General features: G+C 36.3%; 1 protein-coding gene and 1 pseudogene across 2 annotated transcripts in view; one reads left to right on the top strand and one right to left on the bottom strand.

Annotated features, from left to right (window-relative positions):
- LOC140666976 (post-GPI attachment to proteins factor 6) overlaps positions 1–20,431 on the bottom strand; it is a 119,777-nt gene that overhangs the window by 21,937 nt on the left and 77,409 nt on the right. The window lies entirely within an intron of this gene.
- On the top strand, positions 4,239–6,638 carry LOC140667064 (uncharacterized; annotated as a pseudogene).

Genomic DNA, 20,431 nt, shown 5'->3' on the forward strand with positions numbered 1-20,431 from the left:
AAACTTATATATATATATAATATACTTTATATATATATATATAAAGTATCATGTCTAAATAGACACCATGCTGCAAAAGACACTCCGCAAAGTAATATATAAATATAGAAATGTAAAAATTATTATATGTGTAACGAGGCACCTCCCGTTACTAACAACAGCCTCGTTCCCGAACGACCATTAGTCGGAAGTCCGCAGCCCGGTAACTATCAACTGGGCAAAAGCGGAGGCGCGGTGCGCCCTTTTTTTAGACCTCTAACTCGCGGCCGTTGCGACCGAAGGATCTCGGCGAGCGAGAGACTAAGTCCCGCTCGGGTACCGTCCAACCGTCACCGTAAACACCCGAGCGGTGACACGGTCTCGATGCTCGCCGAGGCCTCGAACTCCGCCGACCGATCACGGAAAAGCCCGAGGTCGCAACGGCGTTCAAAGTAAACCTTCCAGAAGAATTACGTTGAATAATTTATGTTACATATGTATAAAAGAATAAAATGTAGTACAATAGGGCCTCAGGCGAAAATTCATATTACAATAACCTAACGCCAGTAATGAAACCTCGTGGGGTTTTTTTTACATGCACTTTGTAGCAGACTCAAAACCGTACAAATTTAAACTTTTTTGTAACTTCAACCAGTTATGAGATATTTGCTCCGACATCTATGGACAGACACCCTATATATATAATATTTTATATATTCTGAGACAATTTTAGTTATGCATATTATATAATTATATAATAACATACTATTTCTTTACATATATATATATATATATATATAATGAATTATGAATATTGCTATAATTTAAAAATTATAAATATTATGATATAATAAAAAGTTACATAAATGTATGAAGACAAAGATACATATACAGGGTGTCCCATTTTAAATAGTACACTCAAATATCTCTGAAACGGTGCGAAATAAAAAAATTTTTCAAACAAAAGTTGTATGGTTTGAAAGAGGCCATCAGATGGTGGCAATGATTTGACCTTGACATTTTTTTATTAACGTACCGTTTCGAAGATATTTGATTGCATTATTTAAAATGGGACACTCTATATATACATTTATTGACATATAATTACTAGTTTGATTTTCAATATTCAACTTCTAAATTTATCTTTTATTTTTGGAAAAGAGTGACAAAATACTTTATTTTTGGAAATAAAAATAATTTGTTTGATTTATTTGAAGACGCGCGGTATGAACAACTGAATCTCGCGAAAATATACATGTATCTATTGCGCGGTGATAACGTGTACGTAACGTGACAACCGCACGCGATAAAATTCAAAAAAGGTTATAACGTCGAATTTATTATAGTGTTATAGAATTTGATTATTTATATTAGTGTAGTTATAGTGTGTATGTGCATATACGATGGGACGCAAGTACCACGAAAAATGCTTGCCTCTCCATGCTCGCAGGCTTTCGACAAAAAGAGGATGGTTTAAAAGGTGAGTACAACATCAATTTTTTATTGTTATATCAACACACATACACATACGCGCGCGCACGCACGCACACACACACACACACACACACACACACACACACAGATTATATCTATTACGTACATACATCCATAACAAATAGATACAGACATACAAATCGGAATTATAGATGAATCTTTTATTCAGGATCATCTCAAGTCTAGTTCTAGGATTCTGTTCAGCCAATAAGATAGCTGAATGGAATCTGGAAAATTTACTTGAGAAGATGTTGAATGTAAGACCAATCTATGAATTCCAGCTATACAGAAAGATAAAAAGAAGACAGATAGAAAAAAAGATGAAAGGGAAAAAGAATGTTAAATCTATATCCATCGATATTTTATGCCCAGTACTCATTGTCAGTAATAAATACGATCAATAATATGCGTTATAATTTTTGCAAAGACATTCTCTCTCTCTCTCTCTCTCTCTCTCTCATTATTATTTTTCTCTTATTATTATCATTTATTATTTTTACACATGGTAACCAAAAAAATTTATTGACGGAAAATTATTTTCAATAAAATGTAAAATATATTAAATAACAAATAAATTATTATTATTATTATTCTAAAATTGGATTACAATTTTTAAAATATTTTCTTTTCATAAAAAATAACGAGTTTATAAAAATATTCAAAAAATGTTTCATTACACGTGATACTTCAGTAATATTCACGTGTTCCTGGAGAATCTTCACACTTTCAGTTTTAAAAATTCTTCAGATACACATAACTGAAGAAGTAAAAAGCATTACATCTGACATATACATATGATTATTGACCAATTTTTGAAACATTTCAAAGACATAGTTGAAAAATAATTAAACATTTTTATTAACTTTTATAGTCTAATTCCTGAATAATATTTTATTTTGTTTAATAGCGTTTTTTTAAATAATTTTTTTCACCAGAATATCTTTTTGGATTACCCTGTATATCTATAAAAAATGGTATTTACTCAAAAATTTGTAAAGGAAGGTATGCATTTGAAGCAGTTTGGAGAACATGATAGGATCATTGGGTTCATTTTAGATGGAACAATCGTTTTCATATCGAGCAAAAAAACATGTTACTATGAGATGTATGCATGATTTCAATATCCCTTTTATCTTCCTTTTTCATGAAAATGAAACTAAGTGTGAAAAAGAAATCAAACAATTCTGGCGTGTTGCTATAACTACTTGAAATGCATATCCTTCTTTATTGCCAATACTTTGTTATATTATTTTTATATATCATTTTATATGTCATTACTTATATATACATACATTAGCATAAATATACCTTATGATCAAAAAGTACCCGGAATTTGTCAATAAAATGAAAACGGTTCATTTATTCATCGATATTTATTTTATCCCCTTCAAAGTAATCTCCATCGCAAGCAATACACATATTGCAACGCTTCTTCCAATCTTCAAAACACTTTTCATAGACCGATTTTGGAATCGCCTTCAGCTCCTTCTGCGAATTCTCCTTTATCGCCTCAGTCGTCTCAAAACGCTTTCCGCAAAGTGGTAACTTGAGTCGTGGGAACAGGAGAAAGTCACACGGAGCCATGTCAGGTGAATACGGAGCTTGCGGAATGGTATTAACGTTGTTTTTGGTCAAATAGTCGCGTACAAGATGAGATGTGTGAGCCGGTGCGTTGTCGTGGTGAAGAAACCATGAGTTGTTTCTGCACAATTCAACGCTTCTGCACATGATATTTTGTTAGAAACACAAAATTTCAGGCAAACTCTTTGCTCAACTAAATTCGACATTGCGAAATTCGCAGAATACACCAAACAATGATTTACAAAGCTCTTACGCACAAACTATCCGACAAATGGCGCTCAAAAGTGACATGTAAACAACTGACAGATGTACCAATCTAGAAAAAAAATTATTTTGACAATATCTCAAGCGCGGTTCGTTTAAATGAGAAATTCCGGATACTTTTTGATCATAAGGTATACATAAATCGTTTATTATCATCTCTAAAAGATAAGATTACCTTTGCTTATATCCATATTTTTATAAGTAATTAGTGTCAGAGGCGATATTCGTGTGCTGGTTGCTTCAAAAATAATGCCAGAGGCGATATTCGTGTGCTGGTTGCTTAAAAAATAATGCCAGAGGCGATATTCGTGTGCTGATTATTAAAAAAATATTTTATACCAGATGCGGTTTGCATGTGCACTTTGATTTATTAAAAATTATGGCATTATATGTATTGTCCAAACATAATCTATTGTGCCATTTTATTTTTTAGTAATAATTATGTAACAATATAAACGAAGGACTGTACTTATTGTTCAGAGATGCAAGTTTTACTTTTTTAAAAAGAAATTATGTACGATATATTTTAAAACTATGTAATAAATATATCATATTTTATTTTTATAGTAAGATTTTGCAAAAAATAATTTATTTATTTTTCTTTGCAGGAGGCAGTTGAACAAGTTAGCACGGACACAAGAGAAAAATGACTCCATGAACACAGTGGTTACAAAGGGTATTAGCAAAGAATCTATCGATTGTTAGAAATTAGTGAAATTACCTTATACGATGGATTCGGAAATTAGTACCCAGGTAATAAAGTTCATGAAGCCATTAAAGAAAGGTATGTTTAATCAAAATGTTGACAATTGCAATAATAACAATACTTTTATTATTAATAATAAAGCCCTTCCAAACGCTTCTTGTATCCAAGAAAGCTTGCCTGAAGGCCATCTTATTGTAGACATTGCTACTCAGAACATCAATAACAAATCCACTCGAGAATCAGTGGAATCACTCTCTGATGTGGATTCGGAAATTGATATCAGAGTAATGGAATGCCAAGTAAATAAAGAAAAAAGTAAAAGTACATATAGTAAAAATGTCGAATATTGCAAAGATAGCAATGATTTTGTTATCGATAATGTGTTGTGCCTCCAGGAGGGGGGCACAGGATTTTTCGGGATCCGTTCAGGGAAGGCCGGGGATACGGCGGGCAGTGGCCTCTTTTTATTTTAATATTTTTAATTGCTTACTTTCTTCGTTTTATTATAATAAATAACAGTTTAAAAGAAATCAATGGTTTGGTATTTTGTCACTGCTCCCAGCGTACGTATTTACACTCGTGTGTATTATCGGTTAAAGGGAGAGAGCGGTATCTCTCGTATACTCTGTCGTACAGGTAGTCTGATACGCGTCGGCTTATCTCAGGCGCGCGTATATCTCTTAGTTATTCGTGTATCTCGTTCTATTTAATAACTGTCCGTGACGATTATTCCTCGTTAGGATCTAATCAACGACTGCCCGTCGCTTCATCGCGGCGGGTGCTGAGCTTCCCTCCGAACTGCATGGTTTTTCGGAGGGGTCCCTTAGCAATATGACCAAATATGGTTATGTTGCTGAATTCGCGTTTTAGTGCAGGCGAGGAAGTTCAAAGTCGAATTTCCTCACTTGTACTTTTAGCAATTCGGCGACACCTTTCCGGTTTCGTGTTCGCGCTCGGTCTCGGGCGCGCGTGGCTCGCTGCGTCAGCGGCTCGCGCGATTATCGCTTCGCTCGCGATGCATTCCTGCATCAATATAATTATATGTATATATATATATATATATATTCATTAAATCTGTAGCCTTTTCTGGGGCTATAACAAATGGCCCTTTGGATATGAATCGTATCCAGGAAAATATGCGTGAAGGCCGTCGCATTGTCGACTTTTCTTTCATGTGGAATGAAATCCACAGAACTTTTGACAATCATGCGCGAGGAATAGAGTGCCTATTTAAAGATTGGAAATTCGTAAGTTCTCGTCGCCGTGGGTTAAAGACGCAGTTTTTTTTCAAATGCCAAATGTGCAATTATGAAGACAGCATTTGGTCTGAACCCACAGAGTCAGAAACAATGGACATTAATACGGCTGCTGTAGCAGGAACTATTACAGTTGGAATTGGTTTTGCCTAGCTGCAAGAGCAATGTGCAGCCATGAATGTTCGAACCATCTTATATTAAATACAGAGAAAATTTAGTTGATGATTTTAAAAAAACAGCCTTAGATAATATGAAAATGGCTGGCGAAGTTGAAAAACAACTCGCTCTTGAGAGAAACGATACTATAAACAGTATTCCATATATACCTGTTGTAGCAGATGGTAGTTGGATGAAGAGATCATATGGTACCGCTTATAACTCTCTTTCCGGTGTTGGAGCTATAATTGGTTACCATACGAAAAAGATTCTCTTCGTTGGTGTTCGCAATAAATTTTGCGCAATATGTGATATGGCAGAGCGAAAAAGTGTAAAACCTAGAGTTCACAAATGCTACAAAAATTTTGATCGAAACACAAGCTCCACAAAGATGGAGAGCGATGCAATCGCCGAAGGTTTTAAATATAGCCTCGAAATGCATGGTCTGATTTATAAAACGGTTATTGCCGATGGTGACAGTAGCGTATATCAGACTATTCTTGATAACAGACCATATCGTGAGCAAATGGTGACGGTAAAAAAATAGAAAGCACCAATCATTTGCTTCGCAATTTGTGCAAAAAGCTGAAAAGCTGTGGCAGAGACGACTCAGCCAAAAACGCAAAGACAGCGTGGCTTTGTATAGCTGCGAAATGTAGTGAAAAATAACATTTTAAATATCCGAAAAGAGATAGAAAAGGCAGCAGAGCTACGAAGAAAAGAGGAACGAATACCTCAACATTATAAGGCTATAGAATTGCAAAAAGATATCTTGAGCATTCCTAGCCATGTTTTTGGCAAACATAAGCGATGCGAAGCACGCGGTCGTATATGTAAAGAGAGTGGAGATGAAACGAAAAAAAATTATGTGCTATCTCTGAAATTATACGGTCTATATCAAAAAATAGAAAGTGCTATCACATACATAAGCGGTTATTCCGATAGCTTGTTGTTGCATTTCACCAATAATCCTGCAGAATCATTCAATTCGATAATCTGCAAAGAAATTGGTGGAAAGCGTATTAATTTTGGCAAACGAGACTCTTATGATGCTAGAGTTGCGGGAGCAGTTGTGCAATATAATACACAACAAGTCCTTACGCAATTGCATGAAAACATGTGTAAAGTTGTTCTACCTATTGTCGAGAATCTTGAAAAAAGACGACAAATAAAAGTTGCAAAAACCAGAGAATCTCGAAAGGAACAAGGAAGACAAAAAAAATTCAAAACAAAGCCAGGAGCAGATCTTCATTATGGTCTGCAATCGCAAAAACCAGATCTTCCATCTGAGGTATTTGAACAACTTCGACAAAACCATTTAGAAAAATTGTTCGAAAATGCGAAAAACTGGCAACAAATCGAATTCGGAACAAGAAATCAAAATGATGTCGCATATGTAAGCGTATGTAAGCATCGATAATAGTAAAATATAAATATGAGTCTGACTTTTTTACATAATTTGAATTGTTCACATTGACATATATATTTTTTAAACACAATGAGAAATTGTTCTTTATGACATCTATAAAAATAATACATATGTCGATAATGGCGTAATTAAAATTATCGATATTATCGACAATTTTAATTCCGCCGAAATGAGGGCGCTATTCCATCGGAGTTCGACCGTCTGTTTAGGATTCCCTTGACATCATGAATGAGACGTTTTTAAGACATCTTAAGCGAGACATCTGAGATATTTATGATTGATATGTCTTAAATGAGATGTCTTAAAGCAATGTCGGAAGGACGTCTTAAATCGGGACATAAGACGTCTTAAAGACGTCATAAATACGTCTTTCTGATAGTTTTTTAAGACGTCTTAACAATTTTAGGATGTCTTTTAGACGTCTTTAAGATGACATAATGTTGACTGGGTTACTTTTCATAAATGTATTTTATTTAATTTACTCTAAAAAAGTTGTTGAAATATATATATATTTCACGAACTTTTGCTAATACTATTGTACTGCTAAAATATCTTTAAATCTTTAAAAACTATATTTAATAAATATTATCTTGTATGTATGACAACTCCAAATTAAAATATTTTAATAAAATTATGTATTATTTTTTTATATGTATTTAAGAGTTATAATAAATGTTTTTCATAATAAATGTTACAAATTATATTAACATAAAATTTAAAAATTATTTATAAACATTTATAGATATATATTTATTTATATTTATTTTTATACTCGTTACAAAATGTAAAATTTTAATCTACTTTTACTAAAATAATTTATATCTAACTTATATTTTGCGCTAAGATTTTCAGTACTTTTGATTGGTTCCGCCATTGTATGTCATGACCAATCAACCGACACGGTTGCTCCTGGCCAGACTCTTAGGGTGCGATCCCATGGATTGATATTTTGCGCGTAACGCGTATCGCGTAACCAATCAATTACGATGTTTAATATTTCTGTTGAAGAATCTAAAAGAATAGAAAGATATGGATGATTGGAGGTCTCTAACCTCCACTAGTCGCTGTCTTTTTCTTTTGGTCGGACATATTTTTTGATGCCTCGCGTAGTCCATACTATATGTCGATGATACGACTCATGGTCTAGCCGCGAAAGACGCGTGCTCATTCGCTAAGTATTTTTAATTAATATTTTAATAATTATTGCAAAATTGCAAAATAGTAAAGAACTTTTCTATTCAGTTTAATGCGTTCTACCTGCTCACGAACGTTGATTCAATCTTTACCGAACACCCTGTATATATAATATCTACAGGATGTCCGGTAATAATCGCTCAACCTTTCATAGGCAGATAGAGCAGGTCAAACCGAATAGGAAAGTCCTCTACCATTTTGCGATCTTCGTAATAATTACCGAGAAATAAATTAATAAAAATTGGCAAATCCGGGCGAGTACAAGCGCGCGGCGAGAAGGCCCATCCCACTGCTACGCGAGCACTAGGCGCGCGGTGAAGCGGTAGGAGGAGCGGTCTACAATGGCAATGGCGATATATGAGTAACGCATGATGCTAGAATACTGCGCCGATTCTCTCATTCTCTCTCTCATTATCTCTCTCTCTCTTCTCTCTCTCTCTCTCTCTCTTCTCTCTTCTCTCTCTCTCTCTCTCTCTCTTTTTCTCTCTCCTTCTCTCTCTAGCTCCCTCTCTTTCGTGGAATGAAAAATATTATCGTTTCCACACCACCTTGCGGTAGATAATACGGCGCATTTTTTTTATAGTGGTATCCCTAGTAGGTTTAATCCACTCTCATATTTTAATCTCAAAATTGTTCAAAGTGCTTTCCTTGTTCTCGTATATAAAGTTCGGCTCTTTGAACAATATTGCGCGTTGCGCGATACGCCATTTCTGGCGTGATGGTATTAAAAGCTGCGAAAATTGCTTCTCGTGCTTCAGCTTCTGTACCATCACGCCTGTGATCGACTAAAGTCTTAATATGGCCCCATAAGAAATAGTCGAGCACATTCAGATCTGGCGATCGCGCCGGCCAAATGATTGGCTCACCTCGGCTCATCCATCTATTTGGATAATGCGCTTTTTAAAAAAGCGCGTACCGGTCGGGAAAAATGTGCAAGAGTCCCGTCGTGTTGGAAAACGATTTCCGCTCTTACAGGAAGAGGAACATCTTCCAAAAGAGGCAACTCATTTTCCAAGAAATGACGATATATTTCGCCATTTAAACGAGGCGATAGGAAATAAGGACCAATCTGAAAATTGAAAAAAAGAATAAAAAAAGGAAATTATCCATAACTTATTAATTATAATAAGTAAATTTATTACTTACGATTCGGTTCTCTATCATTCCTGCTTACACATTTATCGCCCAGCGATACTGAAAATTCGTCTCCCGAACGGCGTGCGGATTTTCTTCCGCCCATAATAAAAAATTGTGACTGTTGAAAATCCCGTTCGGTGTGAAGGTCGCTTCATCAGTCCAAAGAATGCGGTCGGGGAAAAAATTATTCCGCCGACACTGAGCGAGAAACCCTGTGTGTGTTTTGCCAAATATTAATATTTATTTTTTTTAATAGAGCAAAAGCGTTAGATAAAGATAATAAAAATACCTTCACAATAATAGACGCGTTGTTCTTCGCCTCTCGGCAAAAGTTGTTGCACTCGCTGATAATGATACAAGTGCAATCCGTTTTGACGTAGGGTACGGTGCACTACGTATCGCGAGAGACCGAGTGTTTCAGCCGCACGACGCACGCTGTTTGTGGGGTTTTCTTCGAACGCTCGCAGGATTCTCTCTTGTTCATTAACATGTTGTTAGAGCTTGCACTATTGTGCCGTTAACTAATATGCCGGGTAGTATGAAATGAATAGACAACTATTCCGTATTTATCCTTTTTTTTATTCTGAAAAACGTTTGCCGGAACAGGTCTAAATAACAACCGAACAGAACAGGAAGAGAAGAACACGGATGTCATCTATATGGCGCTAATCGGAACACACGTGCGCCATCTGGATGGCGCGAGTATGAACATCTTACCCCCCTTGAAGGACTTAAGTAGTCCTTCAATCATGTTAAAAGAAAAAAAAGAAAATGCAAATAATTATAACTACTTCATATTGGTATTGATCTTACAATCTATTGTTAAATATAGGCGTATCTATACTTAATACAGTGCTGAGTTTAACTTACTTAGATTATAATATTGTCTCAATTAATGTTTATTCTATTGGGAGAATGCATATTTTTGACAATGCTCGCTTAGTTAATCCTAATTTAGTACGTATGGTAACTACACGAATAATTCCATCCGTTCCGGGATGGACCTCGCAAATGCGACCTAGCGGCCAGGTATCGGAGGAGTATTTTCATTGTTTATAAGAACCATGGTGCCTTCCTTTAGATTTATGTCGTTGTACGATTTCCATTTAAAGCGTTGTTGCAGCTGTGATAAATACTCATTCGACCACCTGCGCCAAAAATGCTGTCTCATTTGTGTTAATAGTTGGTAACGCGTTAGACGATTTTTAGGTACATTAGTAACGTCGGAATCGGGAATGGCATTAATGGCGTCGCCTATAATGAAATGGCTTGGAGTTAGTGCTTGTAAGTCTGTTACGTCATCAGACAACGGTGTGATCGGTCTTGAATTTAGACACGCTTCAATTTGTGTCATTATGGTATAAAATTCTTCAACACTTAATATATTTACGCCGATGATTTTCCACATCTTTTTTTTTGCGGATTTTACCGCGGCCTCCCATATTCCGCCTATGTGTGATGAATAGGGAGGAATAAAGTGCCAGTCTATGAATTGCTCTGATAGATATTCGCGAATTTGCTGTTGAGTGGATTCTTTGGCTAAATACTTTTTCAAATCTATTAATCGGTTATTAGCGCCGGCAAATGTTGTACTGTTGTCGGAATACAGTGTGGCACATTTTCCTCTTCGAGATATAAATCTTTTCAATGTTTTAAGAAAAGCAGTCGAACTTAACCCATTTACTAGTTCGAAATAAACAACCTTGGTTACTAAACAAACGAAAATAGCTAGATAAGCCTTACTTGTTTTATTACGCGATATTTTTATCTGGAACGGGCCCGCGTAATCTATTCCTGTATTGAGAAACGGTCTGGCTTGCGTTATTCGAACCGCTGGTAAGCTCCCCATTAGTTGGCTTGCACTAACTGGTTTTGTACGGAAATACACGATACAGTTTCTCAATACTTGGCGAACCGAGCTTTTGCCAGCTATTGACCAATAATCATTACGTAATATGGCTAAAACCGCTTGGGGTCCTGCGTGTAAATTTCGATAATGTACATCTTTGATTATTAGTTTTGTGAGATGATGCTTATTAGGTAAAACAATAGGATGTTTTCGCGAGTACTTTAAAGGTGCGTGATGCAGTCTTCCCTCCACACGAATGATGCCGTCTCTATCTAAAAATGGGTGCAAAGTCATGAGTCTACTTTTAGCGTCTAATTGTTGTTTGTTATGAAGACTATACAGTTCCTTAAAGAACTCATTCGATTGGCAGTTTTTGATAATTGCCATTATAGCTTAATTTAATTCTTGTACTGTTAATGGACCATTAAGGGGTTTCGCTTTTTTTAACGAATTATTCTTGAACCGTAGACAGTAGGCTACAACACGCTTCAATCTCGTAAAGGATGAAAATCTTTCAATAATAGTTGGATTGAATGAAGTGGTTGCCACGTGTGTGTTCAAAGTTGTGATACGAGCCTCTAATATTTGCCTTTTTGCACGTTGCTCTTCATATGGTTGTAGCTTTAGACTCCTTTGTAAAAAAACTTGGTCTTGTCCACCAAATATTTATACTCTCTAATTTATCAGGGCTGAGCCCTCTTGACGACAGGTCAACTGGATTATCTTCTGACTTGACGTGATACCATGATGCTTTATCAGTGTTGCGCTGGATTTCAGCAACTCTGTTCGCAACAAATATTTTCCATTTGTTAGGTTCGTTGTTGATCCACGACAAAGTTATTGTAGAGTCGCTCCAGTAGTATATGTCACTTATTGGAAAGTTCAATGCTTGTGTTACCTTTTTAGTTAAGAGGGCTAATAGAACTGCTCCACACAATTCTAATCTGGGTAGCGGATAGTTTTTTTAGTGGTGCTATCCGTGATTTAGCGCATAGGAGGTTGACTGTGTACTCTTCATTAGCCGTGATGCTGCGAATATATAAGCGCCATATGCCGCCTCAGATGCATCGCAGAATCCATGTAGCTCCACTCTTGCCCAATTGTTGCAGACCACTCTTCTTGGGATGGTTATGGATTGGATATGTGATATTCGAGAACTCCAATGCATCCACATTTCTCGTACTTCGTCCTTGACTTCCGCATCCCAATCTTGATTTATTTGCCAAAGGCGTTGTAGTATTAGTTTTGCCTGTACTATGACAGGCCCCAGCCAGCCGATAGGATCGTATATTTGTGCTATCCTTATTAAAATGCTGCGCTTGGTAATCTTTCCTTTTAAGTCCTGCATCTTTAGACTGTAATGGAATATGTCATTTATTGTATTCCATAATAGACCTAGGATTTTTGTCGTTTCACCAAGGGTCACGTTATTTTCAGTTTTATTATTAATTTCTGAAGGGATTGTTGCATTAAATTTCCATTTTCTGAGCATGAACCCTGCGCTGGCCAATATATTGCTGATATCTTGTTTTAGTTTCTGGAGGGCTTCTATGGTAGGTGCCCCTCTTAATAAGTCGTCTACGTAGAAGTCTTTTAAGATTGCTTTGGTAGCTTCGGGGTATTCATTTTTTATTTGTCTTGCTATTTCCTGCATGCATCTGATGGCTATAAAAGATGAACTTGACATGCCGTATGTAACGGTGTTCAAATTAAATACACGTATAGGCTCGCATTTATTCCATCTCCATAAGATGAGCTGCAAATCGCGATGTTCTTCGGCTACATTGATTTGCCTGACATTTGGCAATGTCTGCCGACATCGCGTATTTATATTGCCGCAAACGTATTATGATGTCAAATAAATTGTCTTGTATTGTAGGTCCTACTAGGAGGCAATCGTTTAAAGAGGTTACCGACGATGTTTTGCACGAGGCATCAAATACGACACTGACCTTGGTTGTGTCGCTACTCTCCTTGATCACTGCGTGGTGTGGGATGTAGTAGGATCCTACGGCAGATTGTTGATCGGGCGGAATTTCCTGCATGTGATTTAAGTGCAGATACTCGCTCATAAATTCGTGGTAGTGTTGCTTTAATTCAGGTTGCCCTTCTAGTGTTCGCTCTAAGGACCTTAAGCATTTCTCTGTGATGCTATAAGATTCCCCCAGGTTTCTTACGTTGTCGGGCAATTTCACTACAAGCGAACATCATTATCGCGAACGTGGGTCAAAACGAAATGATTCTCGCACTGCGATTCTTCCTGGGAATGTGCTAACTGCTGCTCTAATTCTTCCACTAACCAAAACCTTTCAAGTTGTCTATGCAGAGTATTGTTTGTAGATAGACCGCAATGTGATTTGCTTTGAAGTTGCTCCTTGTTGTTCAGGATAATTCCCGATACAATCCATCCTAACTGCGTTTCTTGAAGTATGGGTGATTGTTTGATTTGTCTGGGCCATTAAAGCTTCCAAAATAGAGACGCGCTCAATAACATGTCTATATCGTCAGGCATACAATAATTTGGGTCTGCCAATTGTAGCTCGTGCGGAATATTTAACAGTTCCTTGTTTATTTTAAAAATTGGTAATTCCTCTGTAATTCTATTGATGATTAAGAAAGGAAGTTTAATTTGATACCTTTTAAGTCGCGATTGAATGGTCGCATGAACTTGTTGAATGGCATTTATCGATGTATTACTAATACCCGTAATAGTAGTATTGATAGACTCTTGGTTAAGATTTAACCTTTTCCTGAGTTTTCGCGTAATGAAATTGGACTGCGATCCGCTATCAAGCGACGGTCGGCACTCGTGCGAGGCCCTGCTACTATCACGCACCAATATAATAGCTGTAGAGAGAAGGACCTGATGAGACCCCTTAATGCTACAATGATTTAGGGTGGATGCCGAACTCGAATCTAAAATAACAGCAGATTATGCAGTTACTGAAGAATTATTGTTTAAGGTTTTTTCATTATTCGTTTTAGACTCCTTATTATTCGAGAGCTCAGTGACTGACGTTTTATCTTTGTGCAAAAATGTGTGGTGATAACCCTTGCAATGCTTGCAACTAGGAGCCTTACAGTTTCTTCCATGAAAATTTCTAAGACATTTGATACATAAGCTTTCTTTTTATTTCTGCATGTCTTTCTTTTATCATATTCATGAAGGTCTCGCAATTAAGGATTTCGTGCTCACTGGAACATATTAAACAATCCGATTTGCTCAAAGCAATATAAGCTTGCGACACGTTTTAGACAGGGGTATGGTTTTACTACTGCTGCGAAAATCATTCGAGCTCTGAGATCCACGATTTACGCGACATAATGCTTCTAAAAAGGAACTGCGATTCGTAAGAAAATTTGTAAATTCATATAAGGTAGAGAATTCGTTGATCTCTTCAGCTCCCCCTCTCTACGTGGCCCCTTATCGAATTTGGGCAAAATAATATGTATGAGCAGAGTGCCCCAATTAGCCACGGGTTGACCTAATTTCGATAGTGATTGCACATATTGCGAAACATTGTCTACCAATAATCTTAATTCATTGTGAGATTTTCTAGTAACAGCAGGTAAATCAAATAACATTTGTATGAGGTACTGTACTATTAATTTTTTGTTTTCGTACCTTTGTTTTAATAAATTCCACGCTACTTCGTAATTATCGTTAGTAATTTCTAATGATGCTATTATCTTCGCGGCGTCTCCGGTTAATGACACTCTCAAATAATGCAGTTTTTGTACTGATGAAAGAGTTGCATTTGACGCGATGAGAGACTCAAATAAGTCTCAAAAAGGAATCCAACGTTCGTAGCTTCCATCGAATTTTGGTAGATCAATGTTTGGCAATTTTACAAACGGCTTACCCGCGGTATTATCGTTTAACGCAACCTGTTGTACACCACGCGCTTGTGGTAAGTCAACAGTTACAAATTGAGGAGGCTGGGCTTGAGCATCACGTGTCCTTGCAGTGAGTAGTCAAGCCTTGCTGATCAACGAGTGATATGAATCCTCGAATGTGAGTCGATATTCCATTTGTTCCTCCGACTCGTCCACATCCTCTATCTTGTTCTGAATTAAGTCGAATTCAGACCATAGGGCTTCCACTTTTTCTATTCGACTTAACAGCTCTATGTGTTTTTCCGGGTTGTTTTCTAAGGATATAATAAAATTTTCAAAGGTAGTAAGCTTGGGTCGACCTCTTTGTTTAACTAGCTGCGACAACTCGGTCATTGTCACAAATATCGCAATGGGAAATGCAGATATTAAAATCAAGGAAACTTAACCTTGTTTATGATTTTGTGTTTTGTGCTTACCTTATTATTGCGACACTTATACTATGGTTGTACATACGACCCTTATATCTTACTATTCTGTGATTATGTTCGTAGAGGTGTGCTGAAATCCGTTGTTTTAATTATTGAGTATCCTTGATGTCTCAATAGGTGCGCCTCTCCAATGAGATTTCCCTTGGAGAAATCGTGATCCAACTTCCAATTTTTTTGGAAAGTCCCAACAATATCCACTGTATATGAGCGCGACGGGTGCTTGTTGCCGTGATACAAAGGGGAGAGGGGAGTTTAATGACTCCCTTGTCGTATGCGAGAGAGACGGACTATAAATCCCGTGTGTGAGAAACACTGTTATATTTCAACAAGTTCAAAAAAAATTCTAAAACAAGTGAACGCTGCGTTTAACAGCGTTCACTTGTTTTAGAATTTTTTTTTTGAACTTGTTATTCGTTTCTTCAGAAGTGTGCCCAGCATTTGAAGAGTACAGTTCTTTTTTTAAGAGAATCTTGAAATTATAAAAAAATGGCAGAGTATATCGCACAAGAGTATGCAGACATGATAATCGCGTACGGAATAGACAGAGAAAATGCTAGTGCCGCGGTTCGCGTTTACGCGGACCGATTCCCCGAGCGTGAACGACATCCGGATCAGAAGACAAAAACGAGATATCTTCAACGCTTACGAGAAACCGGTAGTGTCATGTTAAATCGACGGAATGCCGGTGCACCATTGCACATCCGTGTTAATGAACAAGAGAGAATCCTGCGAGCGTTCGAAGAAAACCCCACGAACAGCGTGCGTCGTGCGGCTGAAACACTCGGTCTCTCGCGATACGTAGTGCACCGTACCCTACGTCAAAACGGATTGCACCCGTATCATTATCAGCGAGTGCAACAACTTTTGCCGAGAGGCGAAGAACAGCGCGTCTATTATTGTGAAGGTATTTTTATTATCTTTATCTAACGCTTTTGCTCTATTAAAAAAAATAAATATTAATATTTGGCAAAACACACACAGGGTTTCTCGCTCAGTGTTGGCGGAATAATTTTTTCCCCGACCGCATTCTTTGGACTGATGAAGCGACCTTCATACCGAACGGGATTTTCAACAGTCACAATTTTTTATTATGGGCGGAAGAAAATCCGCACGCCGTTCGGGAAACGAATTTTCAGTATCGCTGGGCGATAAATGTGTGGGCAGGAATGATAGGGAACCGAATCGTAAGTAATAAATTTACTTATTATAATTAATAAGTTATGAAAAATTTCCTTTTTTAATTCTTTTTTTCAATTTTCAGATTGATTCTTATTTCCTACCGCCTCGTTTAAATGGCGAAATATATCGTCATTTCTTGTTAAATGAGTTGCCTCTTTTGAAAGATGTTCCTCTTCCTGTAAGAGCGGAAATCATTTTCCAACACGACGGGGCTCCTGCACATTTTTCCCGACCGGTACGCGCTTTTTTAAACGCGCATTATCCAAATAGATGGATGGGCCGAGGTAGGCCAATCATTTGGCCAGCGCGATCGCCAGATCTGAATGTGCTCGACTATTTCTTATGGGGCCACATTAAGACTTTAGTCGATCACAGGCGTGATGGTACAGAAGCTGAAGCACGAGAAGCAATTCTCGCATCTTTTAATACCATCACGCCAGAAATGACGCAACGCGCAATATTGTTCAAAGAGTCGAACTCTGTATACGAGAACAAGGAAAGCACTTTGAACAATTTTGAGATTAAAATATGAGAGTGGATTAGACCTACTGGGGATACCACTATAAAAAAATGCTCCATATTATCTACCGCAAGGTGGTATAGAAACGATATTTTTCATTCCACGAAAGAGAGGGAGCTAGAGAGAGAAAGAGAGGGAGCTAGAGAGAGAAAGAGAGAGAGAGAGAAAGAGCGAGAGAGAGAGAGAGAAGAGAGAGAGAGATAATGAGAGAGAGAATGAGAGAATTCGGCGCAGTATTCTAGCATCATGCGTTATTCATATATCGCTATTGCCATTGTAGACCGCTCCTCCTACCGCTTCACCACGTGCCTAGTGCCCGCGTAGTAGTGGGATGGGCCTTCTCGCCGCGCGCTTGTACTCGCCCGGATTTGCCAATTTTTATTAATTTATTTCTCGGTAATTATTACGAAGATCGCAAAATGGTAGAGGACTTTCCTATTCGGTTTGACCTGCTCTATCTGCCCATGAAAGGTTGGGCAATTATTACCGGACACCCTGTATAATATCTATAATTCAATTTTATTATACCTGTCGACCTAGGTAGCTAAGTCTGTTAAAAGTAAATTATGTCAAATGTCGGCTGTCAACTATTGTCAGCAAGATAGCAATAGTTGTTATTACCAATGAAATCGACAAATTGGTGCCAAAAATTTAACAAAGCCTGCTCACAAAATTTGGCAACAGATTAGCGGCAGAAATCAAGCAGAATCTATTATAATCTAATATAACTTGACGTCAAATTGTCGGCAGAAACAAAGCAAAATCTGCACGCGTGCAATTTGATAGCAAATTACAAGCAAAAAACAGACAGAACTGCAGCCATAACTCATTTGCTTAGTACTATATGTAACATGCTATTTTCTATATGACCCGTATTCAAGTTTTTGTCATGAAAGAATATAAAGTTTGCAAAATGCGGCTTTAATAAATAAAATTGTAATCACTATTTTTATCAGTTTAATGTCTGATATATTCTTCCCATAGGGGAATTCAGGTATATTAAATTGATTTTTTTTAAATCGGACAGATAAATGTATCTGAATAAATAAAAAAAAATTATCTGTTTATTGTTTATATTCAAAATGAAAAAGAGAGAGAGAGGGATAGGGTGAGAGGGAGAGGAGAGGGAGAGGAGAGGGGGAGAGAGGGAGGAGAGAGAGAGAGAGAGAAGAGGGAAGAGGTATATATAAATATGAAATATATATAAAATACCAAAAGATTTTCTTTCTGACCAACTAGAATATTCAGATTGTTTTATTTATATTACATTTTAATATGTTATTATATTTTAATAATGTAATTAAAAAAACATCAGATAATGACGTCTCGTACGATGTCAACTATATCATTTTCTAGTCTCAAAAGATTTAAACATTTACAAGGGAACGGTCGGAAGTGTCCCTCACCGATTTTAATGAGCTTTGGATATGTTGTAGAAAATAAAAAAATATTACACCCATATTTTTTTTTAGTTGCGTATCTCAACGTTTAGAGGTTGAAACAACCCCTCAAAAAATAACGAATTTTTCATTTTTAGCGAATATCTTTGAAAATATAGGACATATGAAAAAATGTTTTATACAAAAGTTTTATGGTATTTTGTACATAGATGGATTTGCCTCTCGATATTCTTTAATTTTTGTTCTTAAAAATTTTTTTTAATTTTGCAAAATAAGAGGTAAAGGTGGGGTAAATTAAAAAATTTGACATTTTTGAAAAATAAAATTATACTATTGTAAAGAGTACAAAATATCATAAAACTTATATAAAACATTTTTTCATATGTCCTATATTTTCAAAGATATTCGCTAAAAACAAAAAAATCGTTATTCTTCGAGAGGTTATTTCAACCCCTCAAACGTTGAAATACGCAGCTAAAAAAAATATGGGTCTTTTTTTATGTTCTACAACATATCCAAAGCTCATTAAAATCGGTGAGGGACACTTTCGACCATTCCCTTGTTAGACGTCTAAAGGCAATTTCACGCAGCGAGTAAAGCTGGCGTTTTACCCCCACTCCATCAATTTTCGCCAGAATGGCGAATCCAGCGAATAAACGCTCAAAGTTCAACACAGTCCAACTTTTAGCGAATTGAAACAACGCTGAAGTTTAAATTATTTTAATTAAAAGTATATAAAAGAAGAAATTATGGCTGAAGGATTTAATCAATTGACAGCACCCGAAAATATGGACGAAGTTAGTATATATTATATACATACAGTATTTTTTAATTTATATACATACAGTAAATTTTAAAAATTTAAAAATTTTTAAAAATCGGAGCTACCCAAAACCTTTTTTTCTTATATTTATTTTTTTTTTTTAATAAACATCGCAGCAACTGCAACAGCTATACGCCGTCTTTTAATTTCAGCTATAACCGCTACTGTATGTCTATATTTTACATACTCGACGTATTGATTATATTCTAACTCCATTTTTGCGGTTATGTCAGCAATTGTCGCTTTTTAAACGCTGCTTTGCGTTGTGATGAAATGGGGGTAAAACGCCAACTTTTATTCGCTCCATGAAAAGGACAGAGGCGATAGCGAACAGCTTTTTAACGCTGCTTTGCGTGGCGGTGGAGTGGGGGTAAAACGCCAGCTTTTACTCGCTGCGTGAAATTGTGCCTTAATTGTTCATTTTAGGCGATTTTTGACGTGAGTCTGGTATAGCAACCAAAGTATACCGAACTGTACCAGAACGTTTTCGCGTGTTTGGTAATCTATAGTAGAGGCGTGGCTAACTGTTTTGGTATCTAGGTATTTGATACCATGTTATACCGAGCAATAAAGCACGATACCTTTTGTAAATTTTAAATAAGTTGCAAATACGCGCCAAGTATGAATTCATAAATACTTAATTTTATACATTTATTATGTTAAATTTATCTTATTTTGTTAGACTTGGTATTTTAATCAGTTATCCTACAAACACAAAAAACTATCAATTTTGGATGCTTACAAATTTACGAACTTCTACACTTATAGATTAAGTTCTTACTTCTACTAGTTAAGATGAGTTAAATTACTTCTATTTAGTTAAGCACTGATTGAAATATTGAGTTTTGTGTATGAACCCACACAACATACATATTCAAAAGATGTTCAGAGGAGACGTTCTGAAGATATCTTCTCATTCAAAAATATCTTTAGGATGTTCTCTGAATGTTTTTTGGATATGCATGCTATTTGGGAAATAAGACTTTTTTATTAATTTTTATTTGATTCATTATACTTATTCATTATAGACATTATGAATAAAAGTAATTATTTAATATGCACTGATAATCATGGCCAACCAATATTGGACAAAAATGAAAAATTAATATATTATTATATAAAAGTATATAAAAATTATG

This window comes from Anoplolepis gracilipes, chromosome 6 (assembly GCF_047496725.1).
Source record: "Anoplolepis gracilipes chromosome 6, ASM4749672v1, whole genome shotgun sequence".
NCBI lineage: Eukaryota > Metazoa > Arthropoda > Insecta > Hymenoptera > Formicidae > Anoplolepis > Anoplolepis gracilipes.